This window comes from Arvicola amphibius, chromosome 5 (assembly GCF_903992535.2).
Source record: "Arvicola amphibius chromosome 5, mArvAmp1.2, whole genome shotgun sequence".
Taxonomy (NCBI): domain Eukaryota; kingdom Metazoa; phylum Chordata; class Mammalia; order Rodentia; family Cricetidae; genus Arvicola; species Arvicola amphibius.
The window spans coordinates 157,863,199-157,879,828 of NC_052051.1; positions in this window are offsets into that span (position 1 = coordinate 157,863,199).

The following is a 16,630-nucleotide window of genomic DNA, read 5'->3' on the forward strand; positions in this document are numbered from 1 at the left end:
TTAAAAATTCAAAAGCAGGCTACTTTGACAAAAGATATGCTTTTAGACCTAATGGGACAGGTAAGTTTATTTAGTAATAGCCATAAGCCCAAGAAATGCTCTTAGTTTAGAGTTTGAACAATCACTACAAGGAGAAATGGAGACACTCTTTGATAACTTCTGAAATTGAATTTTGAGAAGAGAAAAATACAGAACTATGGTAGTATAAGAATAAAGTATGGCAATGGGCATCCATATTCCCAGGTTTATATTTATATTTGTATTTCTGAGGCAAGAAGACTGACAACTTGAGCTTACTTTGAACTATGATAAGAATGAAGCAAAATGAGAGTGGAGGCAGAATATAAGTGACAAATACATTCAAAGAAAGGAAAATGTCACTTAAGGTTTATGAAGATGTCCTACCATAGTTGTGCAGATTCTGTGGTCATGCATGAATGAGGTGTGTATCCAACTGTAACATGGAGCACAGGCAGAAACAAAGGCCAACCTTCAGTCTCCTTGCAGCAGTATGTGCTAAGCTACATTTATGGGAAAACTCTACAGTGTCGCAGCAGATAGACTCTGTCTGCTGTCACCTTTTGCTCCCTTAACTTCGCTTACCTTTTACATAAGCCTCTGGGTATACACATACTTCAAGATGCATGCCAGTGTATTGTTGTGAGATATTTGCTTGCACTTTGTAAAGATACATCACTGTGATTGGTTTAATTAAAAAGCTGAATGGTCAACAGCCAGGAAAGATTTCTGGGGCAGAGAGGATGCAGGAGGAAAGATGGGTAGAATTATAAGGCGATACCAGGCACGCAGAGCAAGCAGAATGGACTTTACAAAGTAAATGTAACCAAGCCGCGTAAGAGTTAATTTAAATTACAAGAACTAATTAGAAACAAGCCTAAGCTATTGGCCGAGCATTCATAATGAATAAGTCTCTGTGTCGTGATTTGAAAGCTGGCTGGTGGGACAGAGGAAGATGGACATCAGTGTATGCTTTCATGTTTATCAAAAGAAAAATATACCCTAACTTACTTAAAATGCTGAAGAATGCATGTGTCTTCTCTTTAAACAGAAGATTCACTTTCAGAATTGTATCAAGAATATAGGTTCCAACCTACCTTACACTTGGCAAAAGGTTCTCAGTAACTCAGTCCCCTTTCAGTGTACTTTCTTTGTTACTTCATAGGAAAAAAGATATCACTTCTGTATCATATCTGCTAAACATCTAAAAATTAAAATAAAAAATACAAGGAAGTTTATGTGTCAGTTTTTATAGGTGATTGAACTATGTCATTTTGTTTTTAATTATTATATTATGTGTGTGTTATCCTTTTTAAAAATGAAGGAAGGAAAACCAGTAAATTTCACCGCAGCTCCACAGTGAAGATGAAAACATTTTTAAAGAGAAAATTGCATGTATGATAACCACATAATAGTTTTCTAAAGGACCTTTTGTGCATTGCCATTTTTTTTATTTTTTCAGACACATATTCCTCATGAATAGAAGATACTCAAGACATTCTTTGTGGAATGTAATCAATTCTGTGCTTATCTTCGGCCTATGCTAGCCAAGAACATCTTCTGCACACAAGTAAAATTCTTTTAGCCTTTATCTCCACATAGCCCTATCGGTCCCTGGGTAGGAAAGGATGCTTGACAAGGGAATCAGCAGCAGAGTTAATCTCCAGCTCTGCTATTCATGTCTCAGCTTCTGTTCACTCAGAGATTTCCAAGTAAGAAGGAAAAGATACCTTAGAAACAACTAGGGCCCATTTGCGATTCAGGAGTCAACATGGGAGTTGGCAATAAAGGCTTATTGTTTCCTCATGAGACACTACTCCTGTGAAAACAGATGCCTTATAGTAATGCAGTTTTGTTACTCCCATAGTTATGTATTTTAGATAAATAGATAATTAAGTTTGGCATTATGAGGCCACGTAGCAATAAATATCTGTGTACATTTTCCATCATGTGTTTACTCTAGGAAATGTTATATAACCACAGGAAAATTTCAAAGATTATTACTGTCTTCATGATGATTATTGTTGTTGCACTGAAACAGAAGTGTTTTTCTGGAATTAATGAGTGCATGAAAGCAGTAAACTAGGAATCAAATGGCAGGCTGCTTTTCTATTTCCAGTTGAGAAAAAATAAAGGGAATATGCCTAATACTGGTAGAAGAGCTTGGTAGCTAATTCTTTAGTTTGCTTTCTTTTTCTGTAATAAACACCATGACCAAAAGTGATTTGGAGGAGGAGATGGTTTGTTACATCATACAGCTGACAGTTCATCATAAAAAGAAGTTAGGGGCAGAACTCAAGGCAAGAGCTGAAGGAGAGACCATAGAGAAATGTTGCTTACTGACTTGCTCTCCAAAATATGTGGTATTGGTCACAGTGGACTGCTTACTTCCACATCAGTATTTAATCAAGAAAATGTCCTACAGGCTTGCCTGCAGAGTAATGTGATACACACATTTTCTCAATTGAGATTTCCTCTGTCCAAATGTCAAGTTGTACCAAGTTGATCAAACTAGCCAACATGTAATATAATCCTACCCATTAGAAATTAAAGATGACTACTGTCGAGAAACTAAGTAAACTCAGAGAAAGGGGATGGAGAGGGAGGGAGGGAGACAGCAGCAGAGACAGTCAGACAGAGAGCGGGTGGAGTGCACATAGAGGGTACCAGATCTCTAGTACTTTCCTTGTTTTAGAACCTGAAACACTGGTGGAAATATTACACAATAACCCCCAGTTAGTTACTGAATTTACCCTGTCCAATAAGAAAATCAAGCAACTTCAGAAATGCTTCGGTTATTTTGTAGAAATGGAAATTAGATTTTCTGTGCTATTTCTGTTTGGATAGAAATACTATTCAATACTAGGGCACATAAAAATAATATTTCTAGACATTGTGCCATAATGGTTTGGCAACTTGGAAATTAAGTCTGATGCCAGCCACAGCATCCTCCACTTATAACTTTAGCGCTTAGGAAATGAAGGCAGGAATATCAGGAATTTTAGGATTTTCTCAAGTACAGAGTAAGTTCCAAAGCAGCCTATGATTCATGAAACTCCATCTCAAAACAAATAACACTAAAAAAATATGACTTGCCCTAGTCAGTTCTCCCATGCCATTTTAGGTAACTATTCAAATGTCCACATGAACTATTAAGAGGAAAACAGAAATTAGCCAAAGAATATGGATAAAGTAATAGGGACATGTTTTGTGAAGTGTTTAATATTGACTTTAGAGACATAATGACATTAGTCAATGCAATAAGTATATCTGAAAAATTTTGCCTGATTATTTTAGAAACCATGATGATGAAAAATCAAGACTGATGTTAATATTTGAGAGAAAGCCATCATGGAAGAGACTTAAATGTTTTGTTTGTAGAGCTGTGGAAGTTTTTTGCATGCTTTGGCTTTCTAATCCCTGTATGTCATGACTCATGACTATGGAAAAAGCAAAGACATGTCCTAGAATATGAAGAGATGTATGCTCTAAGATCATAACACAAGCCCTTCATGGATTTTCTCAGGCTTTCTCCTCTAACTTCTCTTATGTCCCCCATTTCCTTTCCCTTTTCTTTAGTTATTCCTACACACACACACACACACACACACACACACACACACACCTTGCTGTGTCCTCTTAGTATTGCTCCTATGTATACTAGTCTAGGAGTGACCATTTCTGTTTTGATAGCTATATCAGGAAACCCAAGCCTGAAGAAGACTGATTCTTCCTCTTGCTCCTTAACTGTGCTTATAGATTATGATACCAATGTGGTTTTATCACTGTCAATATCAAAACATGGCAACTCAGTGTGGCAACTCAATGTGTTAGATTTCTAAGATTTGACATTTAAGTCAAAGACTATGGTACCCATCTTGAAAACTTTATAGCAAACCTTTGCCTATAAATGATGAGCTTTGACTCTACAGTGGCAAGAAAAGATTAAGATACAAATGCCTGTTTGAAAAGGAAGATGTTTTCCTAACACTTTTCTCCTATGATGTCAAAAAGTTGTCCCTACGTAGTCCTTGCAAGCCCCCACACAAAGCCTTTGTACACAGTGCAGTCTGAGTTGGCTAGACACTTTCACCTGACTTGGAAGTGGCTATTCTACCTTCTTGTAATTCCCACTGGATTCTGCTCTGCACTTTCCCTACAGAAACATCATGTTTTAGAATGGAGGGGAAGTGGAAGGAATGGTGCCCTGCTACTAGTTGGGGAGCTATTGCAATTGACAACTTCTGTAAAAATCAGGGTCAGGTTTTTTTGGTTGCTTGTTTTTTTTTTTGTTTTGTTTTTTTTTGTTTTTTGTTTTTTTTTGTCTGTTTGCTTTTAGGTTGTGCCCTTGGTAGGTTGACTTGTTCACCCATTCATTGGCAGATCCCTGATCTACCACTGCGACTCCTGCAGGCTCACAGCCTGTGTCGCTGTACCTCTTCTATGAACAGTGTGGGAAGTTCTCACAATGAGAATGTGTGCTGGATGATGCCTGATGACAAAGGGACCAAACTGTATGATGTCACTATGCTGCACCTCATCATAGGATACCAATATATCTGTGATTTGATTTATGAAAAGTAAATGCTTTAGTCACTTAGGAAGATAAGATTTCCTATAAAACTGATACGCTCTAACAAAATAAATTTCACTGTCTATTAAATAATAGGAAACATAGGACATTAAAAATCACAAAGCCTGTAATCTTATTTTAAATATTTTCTAATCACATAGAGAAAAGTTTAGAAATGCTTTATAACAGTCCATTAGTCACAGCAGTGCTGAGTTTGTACTTTAACTTCATGGTAATCCAAATGTGAGTTCCTCTGGCTGAATGGTAAGTGTCATTAAAGGCAGATGTTTATACTTTCCTGACTCCATGGCTGAATCACTGAATAAACCTATGACTTAATTACATTTTCTTTCTAATCCATTATCATACCATTTTTTATAAGTAGTTCCTTTGAATGCAGAAAATGAATCACTTTAGTTCATGGAAAAGATGTGGAAAAAATAGCAAACCCCAGTGCCTATTACACCATTTCATACTTTCATACACATACAACCTCTCTCTCTCTCTCTCTCTCTCTCTCTCTCTCTCTCTCTCTCTCTCTCTCTCTCTCTCTCTCTCTCTCTCTCTCTCTCTCTCTCCCTCTGTGTGTCTGTCTGTCTCTCTCTCCCCCCCCCCTCTCAAAAATAAACCAAAACCAAACATCAAATCAAACAAACAAAAGACCAGTAAGTCTGTGGGGTTGATAAACCCAGTGACACTCCAATGGGGCAAACTGGTTTTACCTTTGCCAGTGGATATCAATTTCAAATAAATTCTTGGTTAGGAGTGGGAACCCATGTCCAGTCTGTCTCTCAGTACTGAGTTCTATCTGGATTTCAGGTATTTTGTATACATTAGGGCTGCTGTATCTGTCACCTTGAAGCCACCCATCAGTTTTGGTTCTTACAATATTCCACCTCCTCTTCTTCATAGATTCCTGAGACTTGCGGGGAGGATTATGATAAAGACACCTCATTTAGAACTGAATATACTAAAGTTTCTCACTTGAAACACATTTTCCAGTTGTAGGTCTGTATTGATTTCTATCTACTTCCTTGATGAGCAATGATTTATAGATATAACAATATGATATTAAGAATCATTTCATTGTTGTTTGTTAAGGGTTTTTTCTCTAATCTCATGATATATCCAGGGTCAGGTTCTTGGCCACTTTAGTTTGGTAGTAAAGCATGCTTCAAGCTATGCTGGTGTGTTAGGTTTGTCCCAATGTTCAAAGGAGAGTGGGGAAAAGATAAAACAATTAGAGAGATACTACACAGCGCTATATGGCATTCAATTGATATGTGTTATTTTAGCATCCATAGAAAAATAAATAAGCAGATGTATATTGGTCAGGTTATTTAGACAAAAGACTTCCTAAAGTGATAGCCATGTTAGAAGAAAACCAATCCACAGACTCTGCAGCAATCAGTTCCAGGTGGCCGGTACTGACATTAACTTTCTCCATGTTATGCATTTCCATATAGTCAAGATTAACTAGGAACAGAGAAACTTGTTCTCAGACTGTCTTAGCTCCAATTCTCTTGCTGTGAGATGTCATGACCTAGCTCCTATTTGATGGCTATGAGGAGATTTCATGACCAAGGCAACTATTGTAAGAGAAAACATTTAACTGGGGACTTGGTAACTGTTTCAGTCACCATGACATCAAGCAAACAGACTTGGCACTGAAGCAATAGTTGATAGTTTACATCCTGATCAACAGGCAGGAGGCAGAGAAAGAAAGAGAGACTCAAAGTCAACCCCCAGAGACACATGTCCTCTAACAAGGCCACATCTGTTCCACCAAGGCCATGCCTCTTAATCCCTTCAAATTGTGACTCAATTGGGCTTGAAGTATGCAAGAATGAGAGCCTTCTCTCCCTATTAGGGCCAATTCATTGAAACTATCATAAAACTCAATACAAGATGGTTTACTTTTAGCTATCCAAATTCTAAAATCCCCTTATTGTCAGTCAGAGTATAGCAATGGCCTCATTGAGCCTCTTCTTACATCGAGTATACTTGCTTCCTAGAGGCTTTGAGCCTCTGCCACTAGTGGTAATGCATGCTTCCTGGCTATAGCAATCTTTGAATAACTATGTTCTGTTTGTTCCCATTTGAAAAGTCTTTACTTTTATACCTACAGTCCATAATCCAGTTTAATCATTTGACTGTATAGATAAACATCTGCTTTGGCACTCAAACAGGTATTGAAGCCTGCTAACTGGATAGAACGGCATCTAGAGTTCAGTGCTTCTATATGATGTTTGAATTAGAATTTCAAACAATCACAAGCACTTTTGTAGGTATAATGTTTTGGTTGAATTATAAAGATTTAAATTGACACCTAAATTTATACTGTTTCATTGCCTAGTTGGGAAATACGTCTTGAAAGAAGGTTTCACTCTCTTAGTTATTTTCCTGGTTTTCTATCCATCTCACTTATTCATGTATCAGTACCAAACATAATAAATGCTGCCATTTAAACTATCTAGAAATCAAACAACTATACACTGGAAGTTTTTAAAATATGATATGCTACTTATGCTGCATAACATAATTTATTTAAAAGGTATTTAATTTTTTCAAGACTCATAAGCAAAATCTTACAACTACAATTTTTGTAACTGTACACTATTACAAAATATACAGAAAATATTTAAGTGCATTTCTGAACCATGACCATAGATGCTTCTATTTACATTATACGACAATTAAGAAAGACATACAACCTGTGGAATTGTGGAAAATAAGAAACTGAGAAGTGGTCAGCCTTAATTAAACAGGACATCTACATCACATTTACTTCTCCCAAGTCTCTGGGATCATTGAGGAAGATTCAGAGGAAAGGCTGTAAGAGTTAGAGGCAAGGGATGGATGACTAAGTGGAAATTGTGTTCCAGATACAATAGGGCAGCTGTACATATGAATCGACAGCAGTTAAGACAGCATATGCAAGACTTGCACAAGCTCAAGCCAAAAAAGAAAAATGTCAGCATGTCAGCGTGGTGAGGGTAGGTAAGCACGAAGTCCTATTCCTAATGAAGGAGCTACTGGGAAATGACGCCTTCTGGAAGAGAGTCAGTATGTGTGTATATATATATATATATATATATATATATATATATATATATATATATCATGTGGAAGGTTAACCAAACACTAGTGAAAAGCAACACATCCAAGAATAGATGGAGATGGACAGCACCAACAATGGGGTGTGATGGATGGGGGGGGGGGTGAGACTTAGTAAGTAGTGAAGCTGAAAGCCAGTTATCCAGTAGGATTGGGGGAAGGGGATAAATACAGTAAAAGTACACTGTACAAAATTATCAAAAAAAAAACTAATAAATGAAGGAAAAGGACAACAAATAGAAATCACTATAAAAAGGCATTGCAGTACTGTTGAAAGTCATGCTAAGTGCTCTAGAGGAAGAAGTCAGTCACCTAATCCTTGGTAATGCTAGTATCAGCAGCACAATGGCCACTCAGAGTGGTGAACAACCTGGTGAGGCAGACTCAAGAAACATGGCTGTGAATGTCTCAGTAAGGGAACAACATCAAGAAAACCATATTGGTGATAGCAGCGCCATGCTAATAGTTCCCTCCCCTTCAAGCCTTCATCTTTAGTATGAGGCTCTTACAGCTTTTCTGTGCTTCAAAAAACAAATCAAACTTTCTGAGATGGAGCATAGTGTGTGTGTCTGTGTGTGTGTGTGTGTGTGTGTCTGTGTGTGTGTCTGTGTGTGCGTGTGGGTATATGTGTGTGTATAATACAGAGTAACACTCTGAGGTACATATTTTTATATGTGGTACAAAGAAAGAGAGAATTATTTTAACCAACTCTAGAGTTTTGGTTCCCACTTTCACTGAGGCTGCAAAACAAAATAGAATTCTAGAGAGTCCTTGCATTTAAACAATGTCAAGAGTAGTTACAGAAAAGTAGAGTTCATGCTTTTCCATCACTGTGCCTTATAATGCTGACACCATTGCTCACAGAAAACACTAGTCATTAAATTAATTTGAGCTTTCAGTCCTTAATGCTAAGTGTTCCCCCTCCCCCATAGGAAATATAACTCAAAGGAGAAGACATGGAGCCCTCACACCAAATTCCAACTAGCAGTAACAGGGAATTACATTGAGACACTGACTTTTTAGTATATTGTTTCAAACATTCCCTTTAACTTCTGCCTTCAATTAAAACAGACACATATGGCATCATTCTCCTTAAAATGTCACAGCCTAAATAAACCAAAGAGTGAGAAATGACATTCTTGGGGATTTGATAATGAGGAAAGAGAAAGCAGTGAACACGTGCCAAATGAAGGAGACGGGTTTTGTGGTCTAAAGCAGAGTAGATAAATGTGACTGCAGGCGACTGTACTGGCAGGCAGGGTGAGGACTTCCGGTGGGACCTGGACGGTGTGGTGGCTGGAGGCGCTGCCATGGAAAGAAAGCTAACAGTTGTCCTCTCTCTGTGGCGGTGAACGATGAGCAGTGAGCTGTGGAGATGTGCAGGGGGAAATGAACGTGGGAAGCTAGCTTCTTTATCTATGAACACAACAAATAGAAGTGTTTCAGGATCTCCAAGTTTTGTCCAAAAGACACGGGGCTGTGTGGGATATGACCCTTCCAGGCCGAGCCACTCAAGTTGTTCTTGGCATTGTCCTTTTTCTCAGATGAACTAAAGAGGATATGTGGGGATGAGGTGATCTTTGAGGATCTAAGTGGCAGGAGGCCACATTTGTCTGTGAGGATTATATCACGGTGTTAAAATACTGCAGGCACACCTTATCTCAAAATTGGGATATTGACGTCTTTGCTTTGCATCCCTGTAACTTCTTCCAATTAAGAAGGTATTTCACAAAATTATGTTCATTTTTTGCATATTAAATTTGCATTAGTTAGAAATCTCAAAGTAAATCTCAAAGTAGGAAATATGACTTTATGTAATTATACATTAAAGCATACATGTGCTAATGAATTTAAGATTTTTTATATTAAGATTTTTTTGCTATAGAATACTCAAAGAAACTTTACCTATTTATTTGTTTGTTTGTTTGTTAGTTTGTTTGAGACAGGGTCCCTCTGTGTAGCCCTGGCTGGAACTTGTTTTGTAAACCATAATGGCCTTGAACTCACAGAGATTCACCTGTCTCATTCTCTAGAGTACTTGGTTTAGAGAAGTGAACCACCAGTGGTTCGCTCAAAGGCAGTTTCCAAAGAAGAAATACTCCAAGAAATTGTCCAAACTATGAAAAGCAAGACAAAAAATATTTACATTTATATTTATTTCCAGGTTTTTTTGACAAAATATGGGAAAAGAGTACAAAAATAATTTCTTGAAATTTTCATTTTGAATCATAATATTTTTCATGGTAATTAAAAGTAAGAATATTCATAATAAAATTTAACATTTTTGAAGATAATTTATAGAATTTTCAAAGTGGAAGATAGTTCACACAAATGGGAAATGACTTAGGTCTTTATGGAATGAAAAATAAATGAGTGGTTTATAAAACAAAAGTACAAAATGTTATTTAGTTAGGACAGAGACAAAAGTCAAAGTCTTTATATTTTTTTTGTTTGAGACTAGAATAAACTATAAAATTCTTGTTTTCTACTTAGTGAATTTGACAACGAGCTCTCAAATACAGACAACTATGTTTTATTGTTTTTATTTCAATCTATGTTAATAAGATCTACATTTTAATGTATACGTTTGGCCAGTCCACATAAGCCATCAAAAGAACCCAGCATGATGGTGCACGCCTTGAATATCAGCACTTGGGAGGTTAAAGCAGGCAGATCTCAATGAGTTAAAGACCAGCGTGGTCTACATAGTACCAGAACTGGCTGACCTCTATTGTTAGATGCTGTCTCAGCAAACAAAAGCCATGAGAAGAGTTTCATAACATTTCCAAAAGCATAAGACTACAATAAGAAAGATGTTTTGTTGATCTTATGTTTATATGTTTTATAATCCTCTCTATAAATAAAAAGTAATGCTTCTGGCTCCAAAAGAATACACCATTAAGAAAGAAATGGATTTGGCCTACAAGGGTTAAGTTATAAAATGACATCTTTATGTAATTGGTGGACTTGATTTTCATAATTGGTTAGACCATTTTTTAAGTCAATTTTCTAAGGATGGCACAATTATTTGGGGATTTTATTCCACTGTATCACTGCAGACTCTCAAGGGGAGCAGAGAAATGACTAAATGTTTTATTGTTCAACTTTTCTTTATTTCTAAAAGAAGATTGAATTAACAATAGGAAAGAGCAAAATGAATATATTTCAAGATACAATATCATTAAAAGTGAGAGTTCTGAATTTAATGTGCTCCACTTCCCCCTCCAAATGTCCCTCCTAATTTATCAATTGAACTAATAATGTATAGTTGGGTAGTGTTTGAAGATGGCGCCGTAGAGAAGTAATTATGATTTTCTAAGGTGGTTAGGGTGGGACACTGTAAGAATTTAGTGCCCTGTGTGAACTGGCAGAGAAGAGCTGTCTTCCTACAATGCATAGGCATAGGTTGAGTTGGTTTTTTCACTCTTTAGGCTGCAGTGGATACAGCTGAATAAAATCTCCAAATAAGACTGCCTCCTTAGAAAGTGTAACTTCAATATTACACAGGATAAATGAATGTGATACATCTTAAACTGATATTCCACAGCAGACGCCAGTGAATTAGACATTGTTCCTAGGTGTCATGTCTGCAGGAACTTTAGTCTTAGAACTCCAACTTTAGAACCACATCTTTCTCTCTTCACCTTACTGTTGATTATGTAAGTCCTTGCTAAAGGAAAAATATCAGGTGCTTTACTGAGAGTTTGACTGGCAGCTTGTAATTCTCTCTTCTCTAAAAGATGTTTAAAACTCAGGATACACAAGACTCTAAGCAATCAGAGTCTGCATGTGGCACATTCTGTACTGTGGTGCACAGAATAACCAGAGGGCTTAAATGCTTCTCAGAGTCACCATCAATATGCTGTCGATCTATGGTTTCATAACTTGTCCAGTAACTCTTTTACCCAAAGGATAACCTGCATGGATGTTACTCGTAAAGTCACAATTTGAGACATCTCTCTCTCTCACACACACACACACACACACACACACACACAATTGTTTTTAAACAATCCCTTCTCATAGTGTGTGGTTATTTTGGGGACAAGCTAGCAAGAAAGCCAGGATGAACAAGCAGCTCTTCCACCTACATCTTCCTCTTGCCCAACTAAAGAAATAAGAGGAATCTAAAGAGAAGCTCAACACTCCTCATTAGCCACTCTCCATTAATACTGAGTTCGCAGTCATGCCACCTGTCTCCCTTCTGTTACAGAGAACCAGAGTATTGCTCACTCCTGAAGTCAACTCTGTTATAAACTCATTTTCATGGGTATCTGATAACTCAGAAATGTGCTCTTTGATATTCTCCTTTCTCCTCTGATGTCTTTTTGAGATTATTTATGAGAACATAGCATAGGACTTCACATCATTAAAACAACTCTTTGACTCTTGATTTCTTCCCAGTTCCCATTCCATTCATCCATTTACAGAAAATCTGTGGAAGAGTTAATCTATTAGCTGCTTCAAATAAGGGAATGTATTGAGGAACTAAACTGTGAGCTTCATCAAGCCTCTTGAGCATCTGACTTACAATTGTCTGAAAGGAAAATGGGTAATGCTTTGTGCTTCTAAATGTGGTAATTTGTCATACACTAATAGAAAGCAAAAACAGCTAGGTAAGTACTGAAGTTTATAGAGATGAGTTCAGGATAAGTTCAGGGAGAACCTGAAATTAGAATGAAGATTTACAATAGTACAGGGGTTATTCAGGTAGACTCTCGAGGGCTGAGAGGGTTGTGGGTGTGGGCAGTAATACATTAAGAAAAAGAGCCTGGCATGTGGAAAAGGGCTGGGCACCAATATACTGGGACTTGAGTGATCAGAAGATTAAATAAGTTATAAGAGCAGCCTCAGGCTCCAGGACAGACCAAGGAGGCTGAGAATGGTGTCATGAGGAAACTGGATGTTTGGCATGTGAAATGCAAAACCAATATGGGATTTTTTTTTTTTTTTTTGGTTTTTCGAGACAGGGTTTCCCTGTAGTTTCTAGAGCCTGTCCTGGAACTAGCTCTTGTAGACCAAGCTGGCCTCGAACTCAGAGATCCGCCTGCCTCTGCCTCCTGAGTGCTGGGATTAAAGGCGTGCGCCACCACCGCCCAGCCCAATATGGGATTTTTGAGCAAAGAAATTTCAGCTTTGATTTCGTGTGAGAATAGACTACTAAGAACAATGAGACTCACAGGGAAACAATACCAAAAACTCCGGCCTGTGGGGTAATTGATACATGCTTGATCATAGCACCTGGATTGAATGTGTTCAATTGTGTAAAATCAGTATTGTCATTTGAAAGTCAATCATTGAAGTAAAATTAGTGTCTGAGTAGGATTACTGTAAACCGGCTCTCACTGAGAGATCATAATAGTGAATGCTTATGTGACTGCGTTATGACAACTAGATATTTGGATAAATAATTACTCCAAGATATTTTACAGACAATTAAGTTTAAGTAAAGGATGTATCCTTCATGATGTGATGGATCTCCTTTAAATAGTTGTAAGCTTGAATGGAAAAAGGAGAGGGGCAGCTAGTGACCATTGCAGCTTTGTACCAACTCTTCTGTAATGATCAGCCTGTGGGCACGACTACTGAAGAGGACTTTCCAATTGTGGGCTAATACAGCACATGTGGCGGGGCTGTTCCCTTTGTACACTTTTTAGCGAAATGGGCACTTTTATATATCGTAGACTCAGTCACTTGGATCAGGTGATAGGCATTGAAACCTTGACTTGTGTATTGTTCCTTTAGCACTGACTGCCTGTGTGTGTCAGATACTAGTTAGGCTTCTGGAGAGAGGGGAAAAGAAGGTCACTGGCCAAATTTGGCACATTGGAATTCCAAGTCTACACTCTACCTTTCAGGGACTTCACCCAAAAAGGGACAAGAGACTGAGTATAACTGCTTTGATCATCAAATGTGACGTGCATTCAAAATGTGTAGTATTAATATTGAGTCTATCTCCAAGTAAGCACTTTATAAATAACAGAATCATGGTTCCTTCCTCCCGTACAAGAGGCCTTAAGGGCAATGATTGGTGCTGATAGTACAATGACTAACAGAGAGGGGTTACTATTGGTAACATATGCCAGTTTGGTTGCACACGCATTTACTTTCATATATTATTTCATTATTATACCACTGAAAGTCCATGAAGATTTTCCTGTTAGCTCCAGGAGGAAACAGGAGATGCTTGGGATATCTTATCCTTCACCAATGTAGGAAAGTATTTGTACAGGCAATTTTGTTTTGTTTTTTAGTGAGTAATTATATTTGAAATAATTATTTCCCCAGTGCCAATAAAATACAGAAAGGAAAATAACAAAGAGAGACATGCATAATTTCAGTAAGAATATTTTAAAGAATCATATAAAATTTCATTTGAAAATTTATTTGGAAATAAACTTAATAAAGAGAGATTTTTATGCTTCTGAGCACCCAATTGTGCTTTATGATGACTTCAATGGAATTTCACAAAATTGCATCAGACATGATGCCAATTTGTCTTCAGTGTTTTCCAGAGGGCTTCTTCTTCTTTTTTTCCTGGAAGCTATTTTATTATAATTCACTGTGTTTTTCTTTTACAAGAAATAAACCAGTTTTCTTAATACTTATCTTAATTGAAAAGACTAAGAAGGATTAATAATAATGATAGCTACACTTCATGTATACTTGATAGGCAGCCAACAATAAGCTAGCAGCTTTACAAGAAATATCCATGTAATTGTCACAATACCTTGACTGTTTTCTTGTTTTCCCAATGAAACCTTAAAGACAGATGATTTCTTAAGGTAGCAGAGCTGGTATCTAAACTGCCTTGGCATGCTTGTTTAAATTTTAAATGATGTATTTGTTCCCAATAAGCATTAATCCGATTTCACCTTATACCCCTGCTATAAGAATTATATGTTGAAAGATATTATTTTATGCTAAATCCTTAACTATCTCTTTAGTATAAGTACTGATATGTCTTAAAAACAGAAGAGGTTCTTAATGACTAAGTTGTAGTACTTTTGTTTGACATATATTATGTAATTTGCTTATTTTATATGCATAGGTACAATAGGACAATAAAGTAAACAGAGAAAAACCTCAACACCCTACTCTTCTTTTAACAACACTAGGGTGATTTTTCCAACATTAAAGGACCAATAAATGGCATCTGTTGTGTGTGTGTGGAAGAGCGTGAGGTCCATAACTCATTGTTTACTGATCAATGTGTGTTTTTATATATATATATATATATATATATATACATATATATATATATATAATACACATTGTGTATATATTTAATAAAATTATCTACTTATAAATTTATAAGAAATACATATATGTGGAATGCTATCTACCTACATGGCATATCCTCCAAATACTATGACATTGACTCATTGACTTCTCAGGTGACTTGAAATTTCTCAGTCCATTTCACCACAGTGCACCTTAACTATCATTGTTTTAAATTGCCCAGAGCAAGTACAGTCAGCCCTCTCTTCTAACTTTCTTTGATTCAAAAAAAACTCCATTGAAAATGTCCTAAAAATAATTGGTCTTCACTGGACACAAGCAGATTTTTCTCTCAATTTCCCTAAAGAATATAGCATAAAGGTTTATGTGGAAATGAGAATCTATTGGGTTTGTTAGTTCACCTAGATCAAAGTATGGGGATTATTCATCAGTTATATGAAAATCCCAAAGACTATTTTATAAAAAAAAAAAAAGAAAAAAAAAACTTGAAAAACCTTTGATACTGGTGTTGACAATGGTTTTGGAAACAATTCCTTCCATGGAATCATGGGACAATGTAGGAGAATTTGAGGAAACCACAAGAAAAACCTTTGAGAAGGGATTCATGAGAAGATGAGTGACGTCCTGCCGAATAAATACCAACTAATTTTGCAGCAATCTTGTGTGGACAGTCCAAAATGTGATCCCCATGAAAGGGGGAGTGATGTGGGGTTTTCCTCTGTATGCTGTGATTACCATTGGTTAATAAAGAAACTGTCTTGGGCCTGTGCAGGGAACAGAGCTAGGTGGGGAAAACTAAATGAAATGCTGTGAGGAAGAAGGCAGTCAGAGAGCAAAGACAGACGCTGGGAACTTTGCCGGTAAGCTGCAGTCATGTGGCAATACACACATTAATAGAAATGGGTTAAATTAATATGTAAGAGTTAGTCAGTAAGAAGCTGGAGCTAATGGGTCAAGCAGTGATTTAATTAATAGTTTTTGTGTGATTATTTCCAGGCTAAGCAGCGGGAACAAACTAGTAGCCTCCTTACTACAAGAGAAAGAGCAAGCATGAAGCCAAAGTCCTGGTCTCATTCTGCTTAGCCGGACATGTCCAGTCTCTGTATTACAGGTAATGCTAGATATGACATATCTTCCATAGAAAACATGGATGTTCCATAATATTAAGTTAACTGATGAATCAATGGCAGTATTTCTATAACATTCATTGAGTTGATATTTCCAGAAAGTGTGGGTGTTATTCTACTTTGTAAACTAAATTTCAATATTAATGTGACATAATTAAGAAAAATATTAACCCCCTCAAAATAATAAAATATCTTTCAAAAATTGTTATTGGAAAATTACATGCAGAAATCTCCATTTCTTCAGGACAAGGAATAAGGTCTCTCTATCATTATTCTCTGCCCACTTTCCCTCCATTATGTTTCTCACATCTTTGTCAATCTGAATTATGTTTACAATAAAGTCACCAAAGCATTAAAATTCTAAAGCCATCTGTCACTACCTATGCTTTTCAGCATCAAAGCTAAACTTGAAAAAGAAAAATTGCATCAACACAAAGTTAAAAGTCATAAATCTGGGAAAGAGACTGATGTGAGAGTGTGTAGTAAGTATGAGAGCAAGATGAAATGGGATACAAGAGGAGAATAACTAGAATATGTTATAAAATATATAAAG